This window comes from Rana temporaria, chromosome 5 (assembly GCF_905171775.1).
Source record: "Rana temporaria chromosome 5, aRanTem1.1, whole genome shotgun sequence".
Classification (NCBI taxonomy): domain Eukaryota; kingdom Metazoa; phylum Chordata; class Amphibia; order Anura; family Ranidae; genus Rana; species Rana temporaria.
Window position 1 is genome coordinate 118,199,442 of NC_053493.1, and position 12,499 is coordinate 118,211,940.

Consider the following 12,499-nt stretch of genomic DNA (forward strand, 5'->3'; position numbering starts at 1 on the left):
TAGGAATATCAATGGCAAAAAATGACAGTTATGGCTATTTCTTTTCTTGTACACACTGTATATATGATATTTCACCAGTGAAATAAGAAATTATTATTTTTATTATTATACAATACAGGATTTTTATTGCACTGCACTGTACAACATGGAGACAGACAGTACAGTTACAATACAATTGGATACAAGAGGAATCAAAGAGTTCTGCTTGCGGGAGCTTACAATCCAAAAGAAAGGGTCAAGTGATACAAAAGGTAATAACTGTGGGGGATAAGCTGATGGAGAAATTAAAAGTACAGTTTATTCATTAGAGGCGGGATAGGCCTCTCTAAAGACATGTTTTTTTAGGGATCTTCTAAAGGTGGACATAGTAGGAGATAGTTGGAGAAATTGGGTTAAGGAGTTCCAACTGATGGGAGAGGCTCTGGAAAAGTCCTGGAGTGGAGCATGGGAGTACGTGAGAGAGAGAGAGAGAGAGAGACTTGTAAAGCGCAACACATGCAAACTGAATCGCCTCTGGGCGTGACAAAGGAGCCAGAAAGTAAGAGGTCTTGCATTTTTGTTGGTATTTTGAGACAAGGCTGGGGTGTAGAGAAGCCAATGGAGGGACTGACAGAGGGTAGCAAACACTGAACAGTTGATAAGATGGATACGTTTGGCAACAGCATTCATGATGGACTATAGGGACGGGGGGCGTTGCCTAGTTAAAGGAAGCCAACAAGGATGGAGTTGCATTAGTCAAGAGGTGAGAGAAAACCAGGGAGTGATTTAGAAGCTCTGTTGTGTCGTTGGTTAAGAAGAGATGTATTTTGGAGCTGTTATGGAGGTTGAGGGCAGTGATTGGATCCAAATTTTGATTAGCCTAAAGATTTTTTTCTATTATTTATCCTAGATTTGTACAATGTGCTAAAAAGTCATATAACTGTACATTTTTAAAACAGGGAACCAGCCAATAAGCAGCATTTAGAATTTAGATAACACACTCAATTGAAGCGTTTTGTTTTTCAAGAAAAACTGACCTCTTCTTGCTTACTTTTAGGCTGGGTTCACACTGATGGGAATTGGATGCGAATTCCCCACATCCAATTTGCATGACAGAAGACTGTGACTGGCTTTCAATGGAGCCGGTTCACACATCTCCGTGGCAGTTGTGGAGCATCTTTGGCTCAGTTTCAGGTCCGAATTCAGACAAACATTTGGGCCTGATTCATCCCTGAAATGGAGAACAGGGACGCACTGGACCTCTGCTGTGAGCCGCATCGGAAGACAATGGGAACCCAGCCTTACTGATCTTTTATTGGGAATTTGCTACTATAGCCTTATTCAAAAAGATTATTTGTTCTGCCTACAGATTTTTATGCCATCACTCATGTCAACTAAACTTTCATTCCAGTATATCTATTATTCACAGTTTGGTCTAGCAGACAAGAAGAGCAGCTTGTGTTTTTTTTTTATATACATCCTAAAACAACAGCAATTCCACACTGATAACAATATTGTCTCTCACTTCTGAGCAATATATCAGTATTTCTGGCCATAACTGTCCTATATACAAAACAGTGAATTGGATGTGACCTGGCACACACACTATAGCACACATGGCGACCTCCATCCCTAAATTAATTTATAGAAAAGGAGAGCTGTGGGACTTTAAGTGAGGCAACTGCCATGTCAGATATAGACAGAAACATAAAATTTACAAGACATGTTTTTTTGTTACATTGTAGAGAAATACTGTATCAAATAAATAGGTAGTCACATGACTTACACTAAATATGCTGCTACATAGCATGCACTACAAATGGGAATTAAAATAATAATTGTATATAAGATAAATGGGTTAAAAAACATAGTAGGGACAGGTAACTTAGGGCATCTAGTGGCACTCAACGCGTTTCCTGGCATTACAGCCATTCATCAGGAGTGTTGTAACGTAATATACTGGAAAGGAAATGGACAAGAAATAATGATGATGTCCTTAGAATAAGAGGGACAGAGCGTCCTGCACATCGGCGTCATGCTTTGACGCTGCATCCAGCGGTGTCATTGACGTTGTTTAAACGTCTTTTTTTCCATCCATAAGCAATGCACAAGGTGGGTGGAGACCCACTGCTGATGGCTCCTCCACATGCAGCTGGGTATCCCCTCCCCACCTCTATTGTGCAGTATGGCCAATCAGGCATGATGTTGATGGGGCCCCTCCCTGGGAATGTGAGTATATAGTAGCCTTGGAGCAACCGATGGTTCATTTGCTTGACTCAATCATAAGTAAGCACACACTGAATTCACACACAGGTTACCCTCTTCGTTGGGAGCTTAGCTATCCTCTTTTGGTATGTCTTTTTTCCCCCTTATTTTGTTTTATTTCACATAGATATTCTGCCATGTTTTACACACCTTAGGCCTCGTACACGCGACCGAGGAACTCGTCGTAAATGAAACATTGTTTTCCTCGACGGGTTCCTTGTCAGGCTTGTCGAGAAACTTGACAAGCTTTCTTTGCGTACACACTGTCAAGACCAAATCTCGTCGTTCTCAAATGCGGTGACGTTCAACGCATATGACGGCACTATAAAAGGGAAGTTCGATTCTATTGGCGCCACCCTTGGAGCTGCTTTTGCTAATCTCGTGTTGCCGCGTGTTAGTAAAAGTTTGGTGAGTGACGATTCGCGCTTTTCAGTCTTCGTGCTTTCAGATCGTTTTCTGCCATTCAGTTTGTGCTTGTGGGTTCGTATCTTGTCTTTCAGGGCATGTGGTCAGGTCGTATTTTTTTTACAATGCGTTCCTGTCCGCTCGTTTCTGGTTTTCAGGTCTTTCTTCTCGGGACTTGCTGTTCTTCAGTGCTTTCTGTTTAGTGCGTTCGTTCTGATTAGTTGTTTGTTTCTAGCCATGTTGCAGGCACCTGCTCGTCGTCGAGTTCGTGTTATGCAATCGGTGTGTGTTGGTCTTCTTGCTTTAGACCTAGACGAGTCCATGAACGGGGTGAGGAGGCGTTCATGGACCAATAATTGGTTGCTCCGTAGGAACCAATTCTCTCATATGCCTCTGCTGCGGGAGATCCAGGAAAATAATCCTGATGACTACAGGAATTTCCTTAGGATGTCTGACCCCGTTTTCCAGCACCTTTTGGCTTTGGTGTCGCCATATATCACCAGGCAGGACACAGTTATGCGGGAAGCCATCAGCGCTGAGCAGAGGCTAGTTGCCACGTTATGCTATCTGGCAACTGGAAGAAGCCTGCAGGACTTGAAGTTCACGACGGGCATCTCCCCCCAGGCTCCGGGCCTCATAATTCCGGATACCTGTTCTGCTATAATACAGGTTCTGCAGGACAACTATATGAGGGTAAGTTTTCTCCTTTAATATCACATTCTATGTATTTAATGTATGCTAATGTTTTGTATTTATTTCCTCCTTCCCTAATTACCATGATTGTAATATGCTGTGAATGTCCCCTTTGCCCCCATGCATGCTGTAAGCTTTTAATGCCCCTTTTTTGGCCTACATGCATATTTCCCTTCACTTACCTTACCCAGCATTCTAACCTGGGCCCAATCACAACTAACCTAGTCCCTTCCCAATGTACAGTATTTTGTAAGATCCTTGTATTTTGTAGTCCTCCCCCCCTAAAATGTGTTTTAAAGTATAGCTTCACGCTTTTTTTTTTTTTTTTGAGGTCCCAAACGACTCATCTAGTCCCCCCCCCCTAAAATGTGTTTTAAAGTATAGCTTCACCTTTTTTTTATTTTTTTGAGGTCTCAAACTCATCTCCCCCCCTATATTTTTTACAATGGTCCATCAGAAGGGGGTGAGGAATGTGATAATTGGGCCTTATATTTTTGGGGTTAAATGCTCCTTAAAATAAATGTTATAATGATATTGGCCAATAATGTTTTTGTATAACCTGCTTGCAATGTTATGTGCAAAAGTTAATTATTATTTTTTTTGGTTTGATTCCACAGCTTCCGTCCACGCCACAGGAATGGCAGACTGTGGCATCAGAGTTTTCTACGCGGTTGAACTTCCCCAACTGCGGTGGAGCCATTGACGGGAAGCACGTCCGCATCGTGCCACCACCCCGTTCTGGTTCCCAATTCTACAATTACAAGGGGATTAATAGCATTGTGCTGATGGCAGTGGTGTCAGCACAATATGAATTCCTCTATGTGGATGTGGGGAAGAACGGCCGGATGTCGGATGGGGGAGCCTTCAGGCAGACGGAGTTTGCGCTTCGTCGCCAGAGCGATGGCCTTGCATTGCCACCGGATGCAGAGAATGCTGAAGGACTCCCCTTTGTATTTCTGGTTGATGAAGCCTTTGGCCTGGGACCACATCTAATGAGGCCATTCCCCCAAAGGACCCTCACCCCAGAAAGGAGGGTGTTCAACTACCGACTGGCTAGAGCCCAAAGAGTTGTGGAGAACGCCTGTTTTTAAACGCAATGCATATGGCGGAGTATAAATGGAACTATATTATTTTTTGTTGCTGCATATTGCACAATTTTTTAAGGAGACAGTCTCCTACCTATATGGCCACAGTTGGTAGGCCGGACTTACCTCAGGTGAAATCACCTTGCCTCGCCTAGAACCTGCCCGTTCTGGCTTGCCCTCCCAAAGTGCCCGTGCAGTCCTAGATAAGTATGTTGAATATTTCACAGGTAGGGGGGCCATTCCTATGCCAGACAATCTGTAATTTATTATTTTGAGCCAAAACCTCAAAAAATCTGTTTAAAATCAATTTTTGATGTCTCACTTGTGTTTATTTTAGCTGTCTCCTAATTTTTCCTAGTGTACTACATGTAGTGTCAAGTGTATTTTCATTATGAACTAACAACCATTTCACAGGTAACACCAAAACTAAACACATTAGAGGGCTGGATTCACAAAGAGTTACGCCGCCGTATCAGTAGATACGCCGACGTAACTCGGAATCTAAGCCGTCATAAGTTTAAGTGTATGCTCAAACTGAGATACACTTAAACCTAGCTAAGATACGACGGCCTGCGCCGTCATATCTTAGGGTGCAATTTTTCCGCTGGCCGCTAGGTGGCGCTTTCGTTGATTTCGGCGTAGAATATGTAAATGACTAGATACGCCGATTCACAAACGTACGCTTGCCCGTCGCAGTAAAGATACGCCGTTTCCGTAAGAGGTACGCCGGCATAAAGATAAAGCTGCCCCCTAGGTGGCCTAGCCAATGTTAAGTATGGCCATCGTTCCCGCGTCGAAATTTGAAAATTTTACGTCGTTTGCGTAAGTCGTCCGTGAATGGGGCTGGACGTAGTTTACGTTCACATCGAAACCAATACGTCCTTGCGGCATACTTTCGAGCAATGTACACTAGGATATGTACACGGACGGCGCATGCGCCGTTCTTAAAAAAAATGTCAATCACGTCGGGTCACCATCCATTTACATAAAACACGCCCCCCTCATCCTCATTTGAATTACGCCGGCCCCATTTACGCTACGCCGCTGTAAGTTAGGAGGCAAGTGCTTTGTGAATACAGCACTTGCCTCTCTGACTTAAGGCGACGTAGCGTAAATACGATACGCTACGCCGCCGTAAAAATGCGTCGATCTACGTGAATCCAGCCCAGAATTTCTAGGGTATTTAAGAAAAACAAGACACACTTTCTTGTTGGTTTGCCCAAAATTTTACTTGGTGCATATTCACACACATGGGCCCGGATTCAGAAACAATTTACGTTGGCGTATCTATTCATATGCCGCGTAAATTCTAGCATGCGCCGGCGTATCTTCTTTCTGTATTCAGAAAGCAAGATACGCCAAAATTTGGCTAAGATACGACTGACGTAAGTCTCTTACGCCGTCGTATCTTAGTTGCATATTTACGCTGGCCGCTAGGTGGCGCTCCCGTAGATTTACGCATAGAATATGCAAATTAGGTAGATACGTCAATTCACGAACGTAGTTGCGCCCGGCGTATCTATATGCGTCATTTACGTAAGGCGTCGTAAAGTTACCCCTGCTCTATGAGGCGTAGCCAATGTTAAGTATGGACGTCGGGACAGCGTCGAATTTTCCGTTGTTTACGTCGTTTGCATAAAACGTTTGCGAATAGGGCTTTGCGTAAGTGACGTTCACATCGAAAGCATTGACTATTTGCGACGCGATTAGGAGCATGCGCACTGGGATAAGTCCAAGAACGTCAATTGCGTGGGGTCATGATAGATTAACATACAACACGCCCACTACCAGCCAAATTTGAATTAGGCGGGCTTACGCCGACACATTTACACTACGCCGCGGTAACGTAAGGGCGCAAGTTCTTTCTGAATACGGAACTTGCGCCCTAAGTTACGGCAGCGTAGTGTATCTCAGATACGCTACGCCCGCCTACAACTTATGCCCCGTACACACCATCACTTTATGTGATGAAAAAAAAAAACATTTTCTGTGAAGTAAAAAATGACGTTTTTGAAACTTCAATTTTCAAAGACGAAGTTGCCTACATACCATTGTTTTTCTCACAACGTTCTAGCAAGGCGAGGTTACGTTCTCACCACTTTTTCCATTGAAGCTTGCTTCTGGGCATGCGCGGGTGTAAAAACGTCTTTTTAAACGACGTTTTTTGCTACACACGGTCAATTTCTGTGAAGTAAAAAACGACGTTTTGAAAAACGACACATAAAATTGAAGCATGCTTCAATTTTTTTTGGTCGTTTTTTACAAGACATAAAACGACGTTCTCCCCCACACGGTCAATTAAAGTGACGTTTTTAAAAACGTCGTTTTTTTTCATCACATAAAGTGATGGTGTGTACGGGGCATTAGACTATTGTTTCTGAATCCGGGCCACGGTCTTTCTCAAATATTTGTGGTGTATAGATTTTTTATTTTTTTTTTGCCATAAACTGGTATTTTTTTTTTTTTTACGAAAAATAAAAACAGAATATTATATAGCACAAAATATAACAATGTAAACCTCTAGGCAATAACGCAGACGTTGTAATTTTTTTTTAAATTGTCTACCTGCCCATTGCAAGATTGGCACCCCTGGACAAGCCAAAGTTTGAAGATGCACACAGTCTTTTTAGGGTTAAAAATGATCCCTATTGTCAACATGTGCTATCTGCCATCATGGGTGATCAATGGACGTGTTTTGTGGGTGCAACCCCTTCTTCCTTTCACCTACTTGAGTTGCGAGGAAGGGGTTGCACCCACAAAACACGGACATAGATATCCCGAGATGGCAGATAGCACATGTTGACCCACTGTGTGCATCTTCAAATTTTGGCTTGTTAGAAAAAGTAAAAAACATTTGGGGGTAAAACTGGGAACAAAAAAAGTTTTTTTTTTAGTTTCCCCCCCAAGTGCTCAATTATGTCCTTCAAGCTTTTCTCAATAAAGGCCATTTTTTGCTTGATTTCAGACATCTCCCTACTGCACACCTTTATTTGGAGGAGTAGATTTTGGGTCTTGGAATGGGAGGATCGAGGCCTTTCTTCTGCTACATAATCATCCCCTAAAAACCCCCCAAAAATAAAAGGTATTAAACATCTGCAGGACAACATCTCGTATTACCTGAAGCTGACAGATAATGACCTGTTGTAGTAATTTCAACCACTTCTCCTTCCTCCACATCCTGAGGTCTGGGTGGGCGCTGAGGTATGGGCTCCTTGCAAGGTGGGCGGTGAGGTGTGGGCTCCTGGTGAGGTGGGCGTTGAGGTGTGGGCTCCTGGCGAGGTGGGCGGTGAAGTGTGGGCTCCTGGCGAGGTGGGCGGTGAGGTGTGGGCTCCTGGCGAGGTAGGCGCTGAGGTGAGGGCTCCTTGCGAGGTCTGTTTTTTTCTGGCGAGGAGGAGTGGTATCCTCCCAGTCTTCTGTCCCCTATGAGAATGAAACAAAAAGTACACTTAGCACACACTTATTTGAGGGCAAAAATAGGAATATTAAACATTGCTTGGAAGTGGGGTACAAGTGTCTGTTTGGGCAGTTACAAGCAGAAGACATGTTTTTTGGCAAACACTATTCTTGAATACTCACCTTTTTGGGACACGTTTCACACATGTAGACACCCCAAAAATGCACAGGAGCACCTGTGGAGGTCACCCTAAAAAGGTTGTTCTGGTGGCACACACTAGTGCTCTTGAGTGCAGATGTGTAAAAAGCTGCTGAGTGTCCTCTCCTTTAGCCCTGGTTCACACTGGGTACGATTTGGAACGATTTGAGATGCGATTTGACATGTCAAATCGCATCTCAAATCGGCGGCAATTGTCGGCAATGGCACTGTCCTAATCAGTACGACGCCGCATCTGCGATTTCAAAAAGTAGTTCCTGTACTACTTTTTGCGATTTCGGGCCGCGATTTACATTAAATTGCGGCCGAAATCGCGGCAAATTGCGGCAAAATCGCGGTAAAATCGTGCATTTTACAGCGATTTTGAATTCGCAGCAGTGTGAACCTAGGCTAAGACTGATCTAATTTTGATTTGAATTCTAGTTACAAACACATCAGCTAGACACCTATTTAAACATATTTCTGGAATATAATCAAGCCTATATGAATTTAGTTAACCCTGTATCTTCAGAAAACATTATATGTAGTGGATGAACGGATGTGTCTGAAACAACTGGTATTTTAGAAGGTCCTATATGCAAAAGCATCAACATGGAGCAACATGCAAGTTATGAAAAACAATAATAATAGGGACACAGGAGAAGTACTTACTTTTTCCAAGCATTCTCTTAATGCTCCTTAATTGTTCCGGCACCCTCAGTTTGAGGTCTGACCACCTCTTTCTGATCTGTTCCTTTGATCGTTTCACCCCAAAATGACGATCCAGACTTCTTTGCAATTTATCCATAATTTTGGCCTTCCTTAAATTAGGGTGGGTATAGGGCCCATGCTTGCCATCGTAATCAGACTTTTGTAAGATGTCCACCATTTCCGCCATTTCCGCATAGGACATGTTGGATGCCTTGTATCTGCTCCGCGTATCTAACGTTTCCTCATCAGGCTCCAGGCTTGTTATGTCGTCGTTAGACGAATTTATAAGTACAGACACCTGCTCATCAGATTCCGCCACGTTGTAGTTTCTGGATGATTAAGGCCAAATTGGAGACACCTGCTCATCTGATACCGCTACGTCGGCTTTTCTGGATGATCTAGGCCTTATTACAGACACCTGCTCATCTGATTCCGCCATATCGTCGTTTTCTGATGAACTTGGCCGATTATCAGACATCTGCTCATCTAATTCCGCCATGACGTCGTGTTTAGAAGAACTTGGCCGAGTATCACACACCTGCTCATCTAATTCCGCCACGTCGTTTGAGTGCCGAAAGAGAAGGGACGGGGAAACATCGAGTAAGAACGTCATGGGCGGGCGACGTGTGCGGAATGTCACGCATGCGTAGTGTATATAAAGCTTAACACACATGTGTCGTCCGTACGTTCGGTGTGCGGAGGAAGACGTTAGAACGACGAACGTGTGAACGAAGGTATGATTTGAACTTGGGACATCAGTGGCCTATACTGCAAAGAGATTTAAGGGCTATATGGGGATAAAGATTACTAGAGTTTATAGACTGTGATTGACATTAGTATATTTGTCTTTTGTTTTGTCTGGCAGAAAATATGAATCCATTTCAGGAGAGGGAGTTCCTGGGGGAATTTATTGATAGGCTAGGGGAGCTGACCGTTCTTTGGGCGACAAAAGACCCCAACCACAGGAATAAAGAACTAAGGACAGCAGCACTGAATATCCTGCTCCCATTTGTGCACACAAAGATGCCTCATGTAACAGCTGAACAGCTGGAGACTAAAATTGAGATCAGCATGAAAAATGTTAGAAAAAGTTAGTCAGAACTCTGTGTGAATATCAGCTGCAAAAAAAGATCATTATTTTTCATTTTTGTCCCATTCTAAAGATGATTTAAATGCGCAGCATTTAAACGATGCCATAATTTTTGCAGCGTGACAAATGTGTTATCTCCATTACGAACGCTACTTTTACCGAAGGTGCGCTCCTGTCTCATACTTTATTCTGAGCATGCGCAGGTTTCTAAGCATACACACGATTGTGTTTCTCGTCGAAAAACAGCCCGACGAGGAAATTGAGACTCCCGACAAGGAAAAAGAGAACTTGTTCTCTTTTTTTCTCGTCGAGTTCCACGTCAATTTTCTCGACGAAAAACATACACACGACCGTTTTCCTCTGCAAAAAAGCTCTGCCACCAAGTTTCTTGATGGATTCTGTCGAGGAAAACGGTCGTGTGTACGAGGCCTGAGGCCCCGTACACACGACCGAGAACTTCTCGGCAGAATTCAGCCAGAAACTCGATCGGAGCTGGATTCTGCCGAGAAACTCGGTCGTGTGTACACTTTTCACCGAGGAAGCCGACGAGGAACTCGTCGGGCCAAATAGAGAACATGTTCTCTATTTCCTCGTTGTTCAATGAGGAAAGTTGGCCCGTCGAGATCCTCGGCGGCTTCAACACAGAACTCGACGAGGAACTTGATGTGTTTGGCACGTCGAGTTCCTCGGACGTGTGTACGGGGCCTAACACTTCTGCACATTTAATTAATCTCCCCCTTTTGACATACATTTTTTCAGGAACACTATGCACTTTTTGTGCACACTTAGTCCATCGGATCATGCTGTGACCACCGTGTTGTGCTCTGGACGCTGTTCTCAGTCCTTGGAGGGTTCCCCCGTCTCAACCCTGGGGGAGACATCATGCCTGTTACCCCCATCCTCCCTGGCGGACACCGGCCTGGCCTTGGGGCTGTGTAGTGAGTATCAGTTTGTCCCCCGCCTTAGGTGGGACACAGTCTCTATGTCCCCCCTTATTCTAAGGGCATCATCATTAATTCTTGTCCATTTCCTTTCCAGTATATTGGGTTACAACACTCCTGATGAATGGCTGTAATGCCTGGAAACGCGTTGAGTGCCGCTAGATGCCCTAAGTTACCTGTCCCTACTATGTTTTTAAACCCATTTATCTAATGTACAATTATTATTTTAATTCCCATTTGTATTGCATGCTATGTAGCAGTTACATTGTAGAAAAATATTACAATAAATCATGTCTTGTAAGCCCTTTCACACGGGGCGGATCAGTAATGATCCGCTCCGTGTGTCCGCAAAGCTCAGCGGGGATCCTCCGTAAAATCCCCGCTGAGCTGGCAGCTGTCAGGGCGGTCCCCGCACACTGTGCAGGGACCGCCCTGTCTTTCCTCGCCTCTCCCCTATGGGGGATCGGATGAACACGGACCATATGTCCGTGTTCATCCGATCCGGCAGACGGAAGAAAAATAGGATTTCTTCCATCCGCAAATGCGGATCTTTGCGGAGGCGGACAAATTACGGGTGTCAGCGGATGTTCATCCGCTGACACCGGTAATCACATAGGGACCCATGTATGTCCCGTTTTCATCCGCAAACGGACGGATGAAAATGCAGACATACGGTCCGTACTTGTGAAAGGGCCCTAAATTTTATGTTTCTGTCTATATCTGACATGGCGGTTGCCTCACTTAAAGTCCCAGAGCTCTCCCTTTCTATGTCCTATATACAGTTTCCACAGCTTTTGGCTGTATAGGGGTGTAGTATGAGATCACACAAGGGGTTATTATTACACCATTTCACCAATAGACTTTATAATATCTTCGCGCTTTTCAGTCTGTTACAGCGTGACGAATGTTCTATCTCCATTACAAACCCTATTTATACCGAAGGCACGCTCCCATCTCAATTTTATTCTGAGCATGCGCGGGTTTCTAAGCATACACACGAACGTGTTTCTCGTCGTAAACCAGCCCGACGAGAAACACGACGAGGAAATTGAGACTCTAGATGAGGAAAAAGAGAACTTGTTCTCTTTTTTTCTTGTCGAGTTCCACGACAGTTTTCTCGATAAAAAACATACACACGACCATTTTCCTCGGCAAAAAAGCTCTACCACCAAGTTTCTTGATGGATTCTGTCGAGGAAAACGGTCGTGTGTACGAGGCCTCAGTCTCGGAAATTTGGCTTTTAAACGGATGGATCGATCAGGTCCGCCTGTCAGTTTTTCAGGTGGACCCGATTGGACCCTTCACTCTTTTCTTTAGAGCTGCGGGTGATAACGGACAGGTGTCTGTTGACACCCACCAACACCCGATCTGATCCAGTCTGCTAAAAATAGAAGGATGGGGACCCATTCTCCATCTGCCTGGAGGTTCAGATGGCAGGATTGTAGATGGACAGGTGGTCTGCATGCATCTGACTGCCCACAGAGGAGAGCGGGCTGTGCCTGTGTCCGCTTTGCATAAGTGAAGCGGACACAGACCAGCCATCCACCTTCTCAGCGAGGATCAGTGGACAGATTCCTCCAACGAAGCAAGCCCCATGTGAAAGGGGCCTTAAAGGGTCACTAAAGGAAACAATTTTTTTTGCTGAAATGACTGTTTACGGGGTATAGAGACATAAAAGTTAACTGATTCCTTTTAAAAATGATTACAAATAGATACAAAATCAATCATATAATGTGCCTGT